At 41.3% G+C, this 15,276-nt stretch overlaps 2 long non-coding RNA genes across 2 annotated transcripts in view; one reads left to right on the top strand and one right to left on the bottom strand.

The window, feature by feature from the left end:
- LOC107123370 overlaps positions 1-13,797 on the bottom strand; it is a 31,221-nt gene extending 17,424 nt beyond the window's left edge. The window contains exon 1 of the long non-coding RNA XR_001482947.1: positions 13,725-13,797. This is a non-coding gene — a long non-coding RNA (uncharacterized LOC107123370). The remainder of the gene's footprint in view (positions 1-13,724) is intronic.
- LOC107123371 overlaps positions 12,812-15,276 on the top strand; it is a 46,539-nt gene continuing 44,074 nt past the window's right edge. Inside the window, exon 1 of the long non-coding RNA XR_001482948.1 lies at positions 12,812-13,173. This is a non-coding gene — a long non-coding RNA (uncharacterized LOC107123371). The remainder of the gene's footprint in view (positions 13,174-15,276) is intronic.

The following is a 15,276-nucleotide window of genomic DNA, read 5'->3' as shown; positions in this document are numbered from 1 at the left end:
TCCTGTTATAGGGGGTCCAAAAGGTGGGCGGTACCTGTGCCAACCTCCTGACCCACCTACCTGTTAGTCCGTCCCAAAAACAATCCTATTGGTTGCAGGTAGGGAGGAAGGTTACCTAGGAGGGATGGCCAACATTGTAACCTAAAACCTTACTTGAAGGATTGGCATCTGAGCATGTGTGAAATCCAGGCGTCAGGATGCTTCATTGTTGTGCTGATGAAGTTGGCCATTTCCATTGATAACCAAATGTCCATCTGGCAGGAAATGCCAGTTCAGGAACAAAGCAGTTGATGGGTGATACGTGACCACAAGCAGCTTTGCTATGGTGGCTGTTTCTTCCCAAAGTTGTTGTTTCATTGCTCACAATAATGGAGATTTGTGCTTCTTCACCAGGCTGGGCAACTGTGTTGCTGAAACCTTATTTACATGTAAGGTATGTTCAGGCACCCTCTATGTGTGTCATCACAACAGGTGACCTAAAGTGTACAGTTCTCTGAGCCCATGTGTGTGTGCACAGTCCATTGTGTAGCAATAAGCAGTCCATAAAACAAATATCAGGCTTGTTCCCTAACAGAAGCAACTTATGTACAAAAGCTTGCAGTGCCCAGTCATTTCATGTTTTCCCCTGGGTCCTAGGCTCAGAATACTGAGCATGAGATTTCTGTAGTAAATGTCAATAAATCAAAAGTAGTTCTGCAGCGTACAGGTCCACACCTGAACAGCGTACTCAAGATTGCTACAGCACAGACATTTTGACACTTTGATGCAATAATTCAGAGCAAGAGGTGTCAGTTATCAGAGACTGTTAAATAAACAAAATATTGCTAGAGTGCTAGTGTTTTAAGCATGTTTTATTTAAAGTTTAAAAGATCTTTAATCGTGTTTACGTCCTTTATAAAGTTTGTATCTTTGCTACCTGGCATTACATTTTCTGACAGACATGGCCTGGCCCAACAAGGTCTCATTTATGTCAGTTCCAGCCCTCATAACAAATAAGTTTGACACCCCAGTTTTAAACTGTATATTATATGTTGTGAGCCACCCTGAGCCCATTTGCAGGGTAGGGCAGGTTATAAATAAAATAAACTTAAAAATAATTATTTGATGGCATTGTGTGTAGAATAGCCAGAGATCCTATGATTGTCTGGCAGCTGCAAATTCTAGCTCTTATTGTTGTGCTAGTGGTGAGGTAGACTTGTTTTTAGAGCCTGAAAGAGCTCTGAAAGAACTGTGACTGGCTTAAGGTCACCCATCTGGCTTCATTTCTGAACCTCTGTACATTATTTTTGAGAATTCTTGGAGAACAGATGAGGTGCCAGAAGATTGGAGGTGGACAAATGTTATCCCCATCTTCAAGAAGGGGAAGAAGGAGGATCCGGGTAACTACCAACCCTTCAGCTCGGAAAGCTTTAAAACAAATACTCAAATATATAGTCCTTGAGCATTTAGAAAGGATGGCTATGATTACTAAGAGCCAGTATGAGTTTCTCAAGAACAAGTCATGTCAGACTAACTTTATCTCTTTTTTTGAGAAAGTTACTATTTTGCTGGATCAGGGGAATGCCATAGAGATAGTTTATCTTGATTTTAGTAAGGCTTTTGATAAGGTCCCACATAATATTCTTGTTGACAAATTGGAAAAATGTGGTTTGGATCCTATAACTGTTAGGTGGTTCCTCATCTTCCTGGAGAAGAGTGACAAGTGAAGTGCCTCAAGGATCTGTCCTGGGACCTATTTTGTTCAACATCTTTATAAAGGATTTAGATGAAGGGATAGAGGGAATGCTTATTAAATTTTCAGATGGTACTAAAAGGGGAACGTGGGTTGGACCAGATGACCCTGAAAGTCCCTTCCAAATCTTTGATTCTATGTGGGGAGGCTCAGGGGGAATTTTTGTCCAGGGCCCTTGGTGGCTCTTGACAGCCCTAAGGGGAATTAGCAAGATATATTTTTTATATGATAAACATATGGAACAGAGGTCCATTAGTGGCTGTAGGTATAGGTATAGACGGAACCAGCTGAGGACAAGAAGAAGAAACCAAATCTGATGGCGAGTTGGGCTCGGGGTCTTCGGACAAAGACCCACCCTCTGAAAAGGGGGCAGCCGCCCCCAAAAGTTCATACAAATTGAGGATTAGAAAAGAGAAGAATAAATAATGGCTGAAGGACTCTGATTTGTGCCTGAAAACTCTGAAATAACTTTGGGATGCTCTGGGGGTTTCTTTAAGCAGTTAAATGAATAGTTAAAAGATAATTAACCTAGCATAACTGACTATGTTCATTGTTTTATTAGCTTTTTAAAGTAACATTGAGATAAGCTGATGTATTGATCTCCTACTCTTGGGTTTTTAGTTAGTAGTGGGTCCCTTTCCCATATTTTCAGCTGTAGATTGTAAAAAATTAATAAAAATTCCCCTTGGGGGATCCAAAAAAAAGAAAAGAAATATTTCTTATATGATAAACATATGGAACAGAGGTCCATTAGTGGCTATTGCCATAAGGTATAGATGGAACATTATGTCTGGGGCAGTGGTGCTCTGTAGTCTTGGTGCTTGGGAGGCAACAGTGGAAGGGCTTTTGTTCTGGCCCCACTGGCGGAACTCCTGATGGCACCTGGGTTTTGACCATTGGGTGACGAAGAAGAAGAGGAGGAGGATGGATTTATACCTCGCCCTTCATTACCTGGAGGAGTCTCAGAGTGGCTTACAATCCCTTTCCCTTCCACTCCTCACAACAAACACCCTGTGAGATAGATGAGGCTGAGAGAGCTCTCTCTCTAGAACTGCCCTTGAGAGAACAGCTCTGAAAGAACTAATGGCTGACTCAAGGTCACACCAGCAGCTGCATGTGGATGAGTGGGGAATCAAGCCCGTTTCTCCCAGATTAGAGTCCATGCTCTTAATCATTACACCGAACTGACTTTAACACAGAATGTTGGACTGGATGAGCCATTGGCCTGATCCAACATGGCTTCTCTAATATTCTCTTATGTTTTTATCTGTTGTTGAAAATTGTCGCCTAGATACAATCCCTTGTATACTGTTACCCAGGGTATACTAAACCCAAATCTGTGTGAATGAGGCCCACTTCTTACTTGGGTCTAAATTCAATATGGGTAAACAAAACTTGAGAGAAACCTCTCCTCTGCAATCTCTCACTCCTGATCTAAAGGAGCTATTGTCTTTTTAACACACAGGATAAGGAAAGGAGAAAGGATGGTGATACATGCACTTCTAAGGGTATCTGTGAAAATATGTGAAAAGTTCTGAGGTTGGTGTGGAATTAAAATGGAGGCCGAAGTACAGTAAATGATCAGATACATTTTTTTTTAGCGAAAGGAACTCTCAATAGTATTTAAATGCCTACAGTATAGTCCTAACACCTGCACAAAATCCTTGTACAGTGTGTAACATGAGGGAGACGAAAAGATAACAGGATAGGAAGGAAGAGGGGATGAAAAAAAATCACCTATCCTTTTCTGTGTGGAGATGTCATCTGGGTTAGTAAGTGTATAGGTAGCAGACTATACAATCAGAGCTTGGACCTGCACAAACTAGTAGGTTTGGAGTTCCAGGAGACAGGGCTTGGGAGGGAATCCAAGCAAGAATCTGGGCCAAAGTTTCAGACAGTAATCCAAGGGAAAGAAGCACATGGAGCAGGACTGTAGCAAGAAACCCAGGATAATACGCTAGAATCCAAGTGTAACTATGAATTGTGGCAGCTCTTGGTGCTGAAGCTGGTAAATAAAAGAAACAAAATACTTTTTTCCCCTTCTAGTATGATTCATTTTCTACATTGGTGTTAAGAGGGTATGGATTTACATACGGCTCTTATCCACTGAGATCAAAAACCTTGTGGCCCACAAAGAGAGTTCAGGGCAGAGGGGAATATGTACTCCTATTGTTTAATTCCACAAAAAGCTTGTGTTTGTTCAGTTGAAAGAAAAATAAAATGGTCTCTTGGGACATCTGGGTTCCCCCCCCCCCTTGTCAATTCATGAACTGAGAGAAAGCTCATGAAACAGGAAACCTTGAAAAAGTACAAGTGTGGCTGTAATTGGGATTATTCTATTTTTAGGCCATCAGCAAGCTGTCTGCTGCCCTGACCGTGTCCCAGCAGAGGTGTTACATAACTGTGACTTAACTGTATCTGCTGCTGCACCAACTTCCTTTTTCTTTTGAACTTTGTTTCCTAAGAAGGACGTGAATGCCCTTTAAAAAACAAGAATACAAATCAGTCCTTTTATAGTAGTCCTTATCTGCACAGGAATGTTTTGGATAGGTATTAACCCCAAATAAATATAATTTCTAAACAGCTGGATAGTAACAATCTTTAGAAAACTGACACCGTGTTCATTCTGTATTCTTTACCCATTTTCTGGAGTGAAATTCCTTTCTGGTTGTACTTTCTTTGGCAGAATGAATAGAGAACTAGCTCTACAAGTTTTTCCTTTTAAGACATTGTCACCTACACATTAGTAAGCAATGTCCCTAAAATATAGCTGTTTACCATTTACAGTTTATCTTCTGTAAACAAGCACTGGGCACAAAAGAACCATAGAAAAATCAATTGATTTTGCAGTTGAGATGTGTGGAATTTTGTTTTGTTCACAGGAGGTACCTGTGCAGTCCCACATGGGTTCTGAATAGGCCAATCGCAGGGAGGTTTTTTGAAGCCCCAAGAAGCAGAATACACTCCCCCGCCTCATGCAAAGTTCCCACATTTTTTGATGTGAAAAGCTGGGGCATCCCGCCATCAGTTCTCTCTCTGCCAGTGCTGAGAGAGGTTCTCTCCAATGAAGCTCTTTTCTCTGAAAAGAAACTTTGGCCTTGTTTTCACTTCCATCAAGGCACAACTTATTTTGCCTCTCTGGTACTCTTCTTTGAAGAATTACAGCCTTTCCCTCACAAAATAGACTCTTATGACTACATGCTTGTGCCTTCTCTGTCTCAATGAAGAGCACAAAATTTCCAAATGCACTGTGTGCAAACAATTCACCTCAGTGTGATTTCTAATTCGGCCTTCCAGCTAAAGGCAAAACTAAGAACATTATTTTATCTCCTCCAATTAGGGTTGCCAGGTCCAGTTGCTCTGCCAGTGGGTGGTAGGAGAGAGCCTTCCGGGAGTGGGTGTGTGTGTGTAAAGCGACGTTGCCACAAGCTGTGTTGCTGTCATGACGATGTCATGCGGAAGTGATGTCATCATGCCAGGGACATCACAAGGCAACACTCTAGCATTTTGGCCAAAACTCTATGATGATGTCACTTCTACGTGATGTCATTGCTTCAATGTGTGATGTGCCTGTTTGGGAGTGGAACTTCCCCTGCCAGCCAGCCAAAGCCCTGAAAATCAGGGGAACACCCATCCAGACCAGGGGTCTGGCAACCTTAATCCTCCTACTCCTCCTTAGTACAAACAGCTAGGAGAACAGAAACAGATCCACCAACTATATCAATAAAATGAAGCCCATAAGGAAACAGAGACTTTTCCCCTTGTTTTGTGACAACTTCAGTGCCCCATAGAGACAGAAATGCATCTTTCTCCTGCATTTGAGAATTGTATCCTCGGTATGTATCCTCAGGAATTGCAATGATTTGATACTTTACTTAGTCTTACATAAAAGTCTTCATGTTACATAGTTTTTAGAAATCCTACTGGAAGATTAAATATTTGAACACCTTGTTGTAAGCATGTTATTTATCATTGCAAAAGAAAATATTTTCTAATCATTTTTTTCAATTTTTTTTTGGGGGGGAAAGGCTTCCCCCCATTTGTCTAGGTTTTTTCCAGGCCTTTGCTTCTTTGCTCAGATCTGACAGGATGTGAATGTGGGTCTCCTTATTCTGATCCATAACAAATGACTGGCTTGGCCCCTATGGCAGTCAAGAGCATGACCATTATAGTAGTTATTGAATCAAGAATCTATAAGCCCCTCAATACTCAGATTCAGCTGACCCATTGCTAAGCACCCTCCGTCTTCCGTTATAGAGACCCTGCTCTGCCACCCAGTTTGGAACTGGATTGTGAAATGGACAAAATTCTAAAGATCTGGAACAATGTATTTCTAAACAGAATTCCTCTTGTGAGTTTTAGAGGGGGGAAAGTAAAAATATGTGTATATGTGGTAAAAAGAAATTGTAGTACCAACCCCCTTAAGCCCCAAAGCTCCCTTAAGCCCCAAAGCTCCCTCCATCAGTTTGCTGGGCAAGCTGGCCACAAAAGGACTGGATGAAGTGGATCTACAGAATCCTACTGCACATAGTACACACACACACACCCCCCCGAGGTGTAGCTTGTTGCACTTCTAGATTTGCGCTAAGCAACCAAATCAGGCATGGATATTTACTTTTTTTACCTCTTGTGTTTCTTCCATGACTCATGACGTAGAGAATGCCAAGCGCAGTGAACGGCTATTTCTGTTTCACCAATGCAATCCCTGCTACCTCCAATTATGCTTTCTGTGTACCTCCATGGTATGAGGCACCCCAGTGCTCTCTGATCTTAGCAGCTAATCATGGAATAATTTTCTTCAGCCCTACTGGCTCCTCAGATTCAGAAAATCGCCTGCTCTCCTACTTACACAGGCTATCGGCTTCCTGTCATTTAGTCACCTGCAGAGTGGGCAGTGGGACTTGATATTGTCTCACTGCCCAGGCCAGTGTTTCAGCACAGCTCCCATTACTGATGCTGTCGTAGTGGCAGCCATCATAATAAAGTACTTACAGGATATATATATATATATATATATATATATATATATAATTTATTTCTAAAATGAAATGACGTGGCATCCTATGATGCCACAGGACAGTGTTGGAACCTAATTCCTTGCATGTGATTATATAACTGTCTGCTTAAAATGGAGGCTTTGGGTGCTGCATTGTCTCAGCATTGCTAGGACTGCATGTTCCATATATTAATGCCTACTGTTAGTTCAGGCTTCAGTTTTATTGCTGTTTATTCCTGTGTGTGCAGTTACTTGTACTTGCTAAAATAAGTGTGCAAGCATTTTTGCAGCTCTCCAGTATGCATTTTTTGTGTATTAAAAATGTGCATGATACTTCCAGGTAACTCAAGAACATGTTCACCTTAAATAGTAGAGACCTAGCTTTGCAAAACGCTTGATTTACTCATGAAAGGTAGCTTCCTGAGTAACTAGGTAAGTGGTTCTGATCTTTCAATCCTGTTAAGTTAGGATTCTTCTGATAATCTAAATCATTTCTGTTTCGGGGTATATATTCTGGTTACTAACATTTAAAAATATACTATCCAGCAAGAGTTTTTCAGGAAAGTATCACTACTGCTCAATGAATGTTACATTTGAATACATTTAAACTGAGAAATAAGGTAGCAGTGGCCATTTTACTTCTGGTAAATGCAGCAATTCTATGTGAATGACAGAATTAAAACCATTTTTCAGTGGGTTTAAATCTGTGTTTACATCCCCTGCCTCGAGGCTTCTGATGCAGCAGTAAGTAAGAAGATCCTTGAGGTACTTTGTACTTTGTAAAACAGGAACAGTGAAGCTCAGGACTCTGTGCCATACCCTGAAGAGCAGTCAGACTTAGCAATGGCTTTGGTCTGCCATGTCAGTTCCACAGCTCAGCAAATTACTTATTTTTAAGAAGTGCATGCCTTGCTTACTAGCCCTACAAGGGCTCCCAGACCAGTTACTGATACACCAAAAATATTTCAAAATACAGTTGTGACGGACCATCAAAGTTTAATGCCTAACAGAGTCTGAAAACCTTTAAATGAGAGGGTGTTTAAATGGAATTTGGTTGAGAGAGTCAGTTAAGGAATGACAGATGGGAAGTGAGAGTTGATGAAGAGTCAGTTAAGCACTGACTGTTGACTGGGAAGGAAACTAAGAGACTGAGTGGATCAAGGAGGATCCACATTCAAGCCAAAAAACCGGAAATAGCCTCTAGTAAATAGAAATGATCCTTGACTAGTTACGAAGGGAAATAGCTTCTAGAAAAGAGGAATGATCCTTAGTTTGTGTATAAAAAAGGATTTTTGGGACTTGGTTATATGTTCCTGCCTTCTAAACTTTGTGTTGGTGAAACTTGAAAACCTATGCTTGAGTGTTTAAGCAGAAACTGAAAAGAAGGCCTCTCTCAAAGTTTTAAAGAACTTGTTGCATAGCAGAAATGCTAACTCGGCAACAAATTATGTGGTGTTTGTGTGAATACAAAGTCACCTCAGATTTATGATCTGTTCACATCATATATTGTGCACCTGATTCCACCTGACCTTTTCTCCTCCAAATTAAATCAAACATCTTGTTTATTTTGAACTTTCAAAAGCAGAGTACAAGAAGGTGATTTTGTTCTTCCCTTAGTTCCCTGGGCTAGGCCCACATCATCCATCCGTCTGTCTGTCTCTCTAATATCTCAAAGCAGCTGTGTGGGACAGCTATAGACAAACAAGAAGAAAATAGATAAAGGAGCTGCTCAGCAAGAAAGATGACAGATGGGGGTATCCTTTGTGTGAGTGAGGGAGGTAAGAGGGCGAGATCATCATAACAGTCAATGGAAACAACACAAGAACTACCAACCAAGGAAGAAGCACTAACTATTTAACAGGATGATCTTTGTTGGCTTCCAAAAACTAGCAAGTAAACAATCCCAGAGTGCCTTTCAGTAAGGAGTTCCACCAAGTAGTCAGTAGAGTTATTGCAGTAATGACCTGGTATAGGTCTCATTGGAAACTTATGTAAACCAATCCAGAGTTTGTACATATCTGAAGTTTTTTTTAGATATTGCTGAGCTCCCCTCTTGTGAATTCTGGAATTCTACTACAGTAGTTGCTATGTAATTGTTAACTGGAATATGTCTTAGAGGCTTCTTTACCAAACATACTGTAAAGTAGTTGGATAACTGCACACAGTACTTTTTTCTTACCAAAAACAGTTCTGCTGCTGTCATTCTCCTGGTGCCTTCAATCTATAACATGCCATTTCTCAGGTCAAAATGCTGCAGCAGCATCACACATGGATATTGGGGTCAAGAAGTTCTGTGTAAATCAACAGCTGCACCTCTCAGTTATTCCCAGGAAGAAGCTTGTTTAGTGCTGCACACACCCTTGGTAATGTTTGATTTGGGACTCTAAGTTAAACATGGCCTCATCTTAACAATTGTCATTTCCTGTACCTACAAGAAATTTGCAGTGGAGGATGTGAAAAATGTATCCTGAACTAACACATTTCTAAAGTGGAAAGCCCTGACCAATATTCCATTGTACTGTTAGTTAGGGATGGGCACGAATTGGAAAAATGTTTGTGTCAGTTTGTGGCTGAACCACGAACTGAACTGGAAAGTTCACTTGCAAACTGAACCGATTTGTGGTTCATAGCCCTGCAAGCCCCGTTGAAAGGGACCACAGTCCCTTTAAACATGGTATGCAGAAAGCTTGAAAAATAGCTGAGTGATGAGGAGCAGCCCAGCTATTTTGGGCTGTCTTGTGCAGTCCCTTTAAACTTTTTTGGGTTTTCTTCTGTACTCCCTTTAAACTCTAAAGGGACTGCACAAGATAGCCGAAACAGCTGAGCAGCAGGGAACAGATTGCTCCCTGTTGCTCAGCTGTTTTTGCAGCTTTTGCAGGTAACAAAAAGTAGAGGTTTAAAGGGACTCGGAATCCCTTTAAACCCCTGCTTTCGGCTCTATTCACGAACCGAACTGTTTTAAAAGTGATAAACTTCGGTACACAAACCATGAACAGGGGAAAAATTCATGACGAATTTTGCTTCGTGGTTTGGTTCATGCTCATCCCTAGTTAAGGCTGTCAGAATGGCGCAGGCACACTAGCAAGTGTGGGTACCACTGATGGGAGAATTGCCACACATGTATGCATTTGTCCTGTACATCAGAGTCTTGAATCACAGTGATATAACTGCCCTACTAATCTCATTTGTTGCTTTCTGAGATAACTACATGTGAACCATTTTTATCTGTGATAAAGGAGGAAGAAGCTAGGTATGGAATGCTCCTCAACATACTCTGCAGGGTAAAATCTCAGTGCTGATGTGTGGATTGCTGTGTTGTGATTTGATCATTGTTCTGTGTAACTGTTAGTACTGGGTTTACTATTACAGAGAGCTAAAACATAAAGGTATTATTGTTCTTATATTTAGCTATTAATAGCTATCAACACTTGGGTCATTGTTTGACTTCTACCCATTCCACAATTACCGATCCTTGTGGTTGAATGTGTTACACTGTGTTAATTTTAGTACCTCTCAGGTAATAGTGAACACAAACTGTTCTTCATTTTCAGGAGGGTACAGCTTTGGCTCATATATTCAGTATTTTGTCCTTGCCTTTTTGTTTAATACCAGTAGTTGAAGTTGTTAACTTAAGCAGTAAAGTACTTCACGTTTTAATGTTTGCACTACCACTTTAGCTGGCATTGGACTAATGCTTTTACTCTTGGCTTTGTACCTCATACTGGGAAGAAAAGTAAACCTTATTATCTTACACTGAGTAAGAGCATGTGGATGACATTGCCCTTTAAAATTCTGTCCAATTAGTTTTGCCTAGGAGGACAAAAGAATCTACTCTCCACAGTTGTCCATGCTGCCTTTATTCATCTACTCCAGAGAAACAGCAATGAATTATTTCTGGATCTTCCAGAGATAAATTAACACCACACTAATGCTGGTCAAGCACAAGCCTTACAGTGAGTGCAACATGTCCAGTAGTAGATTTAACAGGAAACAGAAGTACTCTGCCAGAATGAGTTTACCTTCGTTTGGGCCATTGGATTCTGGAGGATAATGAAGGCTGCATAAACTTCCCTTGTAAATGCTGTTTGCCAGTACTGGTCACTGACGTTTAACATGTTACAGCTCAAGGCAACACTCTAGTGCCTTTTACCCTATAATTTCTACATTAACGCTTGCATTCTAGTTATAAATAATGAAGTATGTGGGCACAGTTCAATTTTGAGAGTAGTTTATGCTTGTAAGACATGTGAAGGCAGAGCAGTGTGTGTGTATGAAGGATCTTCTGATGGCTCAACATACTCTAGTCCAACTCAAATGGAAGCTTTTGTGAAAAACAATTCTTTCTGTGATGAATTGTCATAGAGTTCCCTACTTCTCGGTAAAGGTTTGGGGTTCAAACTCCTTACGTGTCTCGTCTATTCAGTTGTTTCCTCTTGATGTTCCTTTTATCTTCTTGCTGCTGTTGTGCTACCTTTTGGCTGCTTTTCTAACAAAAAAGGATAAGTTTATCATATTATTTTACCATATTATTTTACAGCTTTTCCTAGCAAAATACAACCTCCCAGGCATCCTGACAGAAGCCCTCTCTTCCCTTCCTGGAACCACGTAGGCATCCTTTCCTTCACAACACTGTGACTGAATCTGTTCCATCTCAAGTTGAATTTAAGAAAAATATATAAAAGATCAACAAAACCAGAACATTTAGAAGGGGAAAGGTAGGAAGAAATGCTGCTTAATTAATAGCGTTGTAGAATTTTAACCCGTCTTGGTGCCTTGCAAGTTCCTTGAATTGTGTCCTTGTCCAGCACTCCTGTGCTTTCCCTTTCCTTGTATTCTGGGCTCTACATCTTTGTGCTCTCAATGTTTTAGCATTTGGAAGTTTGCATTTGTTCTTTCATGCATCTGTGCCCAACAGATGTCACTTTCAGGCAGTAAATGACTCTAAAATAGATCTGTAAAGAAGAGGGTGGGGAAAATCACTGAATATTTCAGCTCTGTTATAAAATCCAAATTATGTGGCCAGTCTTTCCATGCAAAATTTAAAAGTCTGGCATGTTTTTGTTTACATGTAGGGGGTCTCTGCAGTTTTCTTATCAAGTTGCTTTTCCTCTTTGAACAAAACTAATAGTCTTTCATATTCTTTTTCTCATTAATTTCTTCCCAAACTGCTACCATTTGTCATACACTGATTACTCTATTCAGTGCTCTTAATGGGTTTTTTTCACATTCAGGAAAGTAGTAGTAAAAGCGGTTAATGTGTAGCTTGCAGTCAGGGGTACTCCATACGAACCATCAGGAACAGTTTTGGAGGGAAAACTACTTGCTGCTTTCAAGCCATGCTGAAGTGATTAGCTGTTGCAAATATTCCTCTCCTGAGGCTAGCACTGCTACTGACCTAGGCCAGTAGAACTTTGAGCCACAGAATTTTCACATTTTTCTAGTGTTTCCTCCCATTTGGAGAGATATGTTTTCCCCTCATTACCACATTTCCAAACTGAGTTTGAGTGGAGTTGGGGGCTTCATTCCCCCCCCCCTTTCATAGCTCTCAAAAATATAGAAGTTCAAAGCATGTGCACCAGCTCTTTTTGCTCAAAACTGAAATGTGCCTTCTGTCCCTTGAAAGAGTTAACCAAAAGAGTAATGCATAGCTTGCTGTGTGATCTGTCTTTTCTGAAGGTTGAGAAGGATCTGCTTTTTTGTTTTATAAATGGCAGGGAGGGAAAAGGACACAAAGTTTGATCTGTTTTCAGCTGTGCTGTTTAAAAGACTGTACCACTGACAGCCAACCCTAAAAGAGTTAAGCTAGTAAGTGTAACTGTGGGGGAGCCACAAGAAGCTGATGATGCGAACATGAGAAAAGGGAAGCTTGGAACTGAAGCAAAGAAACCAAGGTGAGGAGGGAACACAGTGATATAAATAACTTGGGTGCTTAGCCTGGGAGTGACTCTCTCTCTTCGTTTGTCCGGCCCCTGGTACTGCTGGCATCGGCTCTCTGGGGAAAGCTGCAGTTCCGCTGTTAAAACACAAGGAGCAGCCTGGAGAATTTTGAGCTGCGTCACACAGCTCAGAGGGAGAGAGAGAGAGAGAGAGAGCAAGCTCTGTCGATAGGTCTACTAGCAACAGCCCTGCTGCAGCGAGAAAGAGACAGAGACAGACAGATCATGAGAGAGAAGTAATAACAACATTGTGCAGCATGGTTCTTTCAGCCATCCAGCATCTTTTTAAAAAAGAAATATTATTTGGGGACTCATTTCGTACCGGCGGATTTGTTCATTGACGATACGGGAAAGATGCAACGCAGTTAATCCCGCAGTGGGGGGGCAGGTGTAGGAAGGGTTAATGGGAGGAAAATTCTGGAATGTTCTATCCTGCGGCGAAGTGAGCAGAGGGCTGAGGACTGCACAGGTGTAGACAAACTGATCTCACGGTTCCTCTTTTTCTTTACGTACGTATCCTTTGATCGAGGAAGGGGGGGTATCGAATTGACCGTCTCGTTGTTGTTGTGGGTGTGGGTGTTTGTGTATATTTGGGGGGGTTCTTTCTTCGCCACCCAAGCTCTCAAACTCCTTAGCCCCGTGTTATTTTACTGTGCCTAGATATTGCTGCTTTGTCCTGCGTCAGACCATTGGAATGAAAGCACAGGTTGTAAAATGTCACTGCGTAGCTGTAATGCAGATTCAGAAAGGGAGAAAAAGAGAGTGGTAGTTTCACAGAGGTTGCTATCCAGCACACACACACACACACTTTTAATAGTTGGCACAAGGGATTAACAAGACACTCCCTGGATTTTTAAATCTGGGTTGTTATATAGCATAGTTCAGAAAGTGGCAAATGATGACGCAGTGATCCTCGTTAGGCATGTTGTTAGGTTTAAAAGGCATCAGAGGGGACAGGTACACTGTGACTCACCAGACCAGCTGCAAGGGTCTGAGTTAAGAGGGGAAGATAGCGTTTAGGAATTAAATGTCATCATTTTGGCGTTGGAAAGTTGTTTACCTTGCTCTCTCCGTGTCTCCATGTTGGCAGTCTTCCAGCTCACATGTGATAGTCTTCCCTGTACTGCTGCATCATTAACTGAGTGTCTGAGCTTGCACATGATTGGCTGGGGAGGGCTCTTGTTCTAAACACAGATTTCCATTGGAGGGAGATGCAGTGGCAGGTGAAAAGCTGCTTCAGATTGGCTGGAGCCAGGATATCAAATCTAAATGTTCCATTCCCCTGCTTTAAAAGGGGCTCTGTACAGTTTGTGACTTAAAATATTGGCTGTTTGTATTTCCCCCTCCTTTTCCCCCCCTTAAAGCACACATTGTGGAATGTGTCTGTATCCTAGGAGCTGGTCATTTAAAGAGGAAAGCAAAAACAAAAACAAAAAGCAGGAGCTTGACAATTGGGGATCAGTTTAGTTTATTACTGGTGCAAGTGACGCAGAAGGAAAAACAAAACATTCTGGTGGCTCGAGTTGCATCAGTGACAGGCGTGTTTCCGGCTGCTGTGAGACAAGCCACGATGACGTGACATTATTATAGGCTTCAGAGGAGGCAACAAAAAAAGTCTTTGGTGAGAGTTTACCTCTGTCTGTGAGTGGAAGAACTTTAACTAGACCTGGCAATTTACTTGTATTGTAATCCTATGGGGCAGGGAGGGTCTCTGTCACTGGCACGTTTGTAAAAATCTGAATAGGGATAGAAACAGAGGTATGTTCTAGGTTACATCGCTATACATTCAAAGGTGTTGTTGTTACTGGACTGATTAGAATAAAACAGAATACAATTATAAAGTTTGCTTTTTTATGTTTGTTGGTTTCTTTTAATGAGGGGGTGGAGACTTGTAAGATGGCTCCAGAAGCATAGTTTGACCATTAAGAAGAATAAAGGAGACTTTGGGGGGGGGGGAGATAACATGGCATATAGGAAAAGAATGTAAGGTAGACCTGAAATTTGTTTTAACTGTTTAGTGATCCATGTTTATATTGTAGACAAATGCAAACCAATTCCAGTCAAAGAATGATTCCACTCTGAAGGCTAGGGTCTATGTTCTCTTCTCTTTGGAACCCATCTTGGAATCCACAGTAACTGGTATTATCACAAACATGGGAGGATGTGTTTTGTGTGGCGTTTTCTCATAAAATGCTCCAATGAACTGAAAGGTTTACGATGGTAGAAGGATTCATGTGGGTGACTCACCGGCAATGAGAGAGTCAAGTACAGCCAGTTGTCGAGCAGCCGTTTGCTGGCTTTAGAACCATATCAGATGCATTTTCGTTCTCCATCTTGATTTCTTTCAGAGTACTTGTCTCTCAGGTGCTGTTACAAGATGCGGACCTGCCAGTAGGTTTTTTAAGCTACGGGAGAGGTGAATAGGTATTATCTGCTGTTTGCATGCTAGTTCAAGAGGAAGGATTAATAACGAGCCATTTTTGGAAAGAGTCAAATATAATGCCTAAAGGAAGGGGAGGCAGAGAAACATAGAAAATTCACACCTCCCATCTTATCAGACGCACCTTCGTTTCTCATTTCACCTTTCCTTTGCCAGGGTTATGCCTTATTTG

This window comes from Gekko japonicus, unplaced genomic scaffold (assembly GCF_001447785.1).
Source record: "Gekko japonicus isolate JY-2015 unplaced genomic scaffold, Gekko_japonicus_V1.1 scaffold1802, whole genome shotgun sequence".
NCBI lineage: Eukaryota > Metazoa > Chordata > Lepidosauria > Squamata > Gekkonidae > Gekko > Gekko japonicus.
Note: the sequence above shows the minus strand (reverse complement) of the source record. Positions and strands in the feature narration are given on the sequence as shown.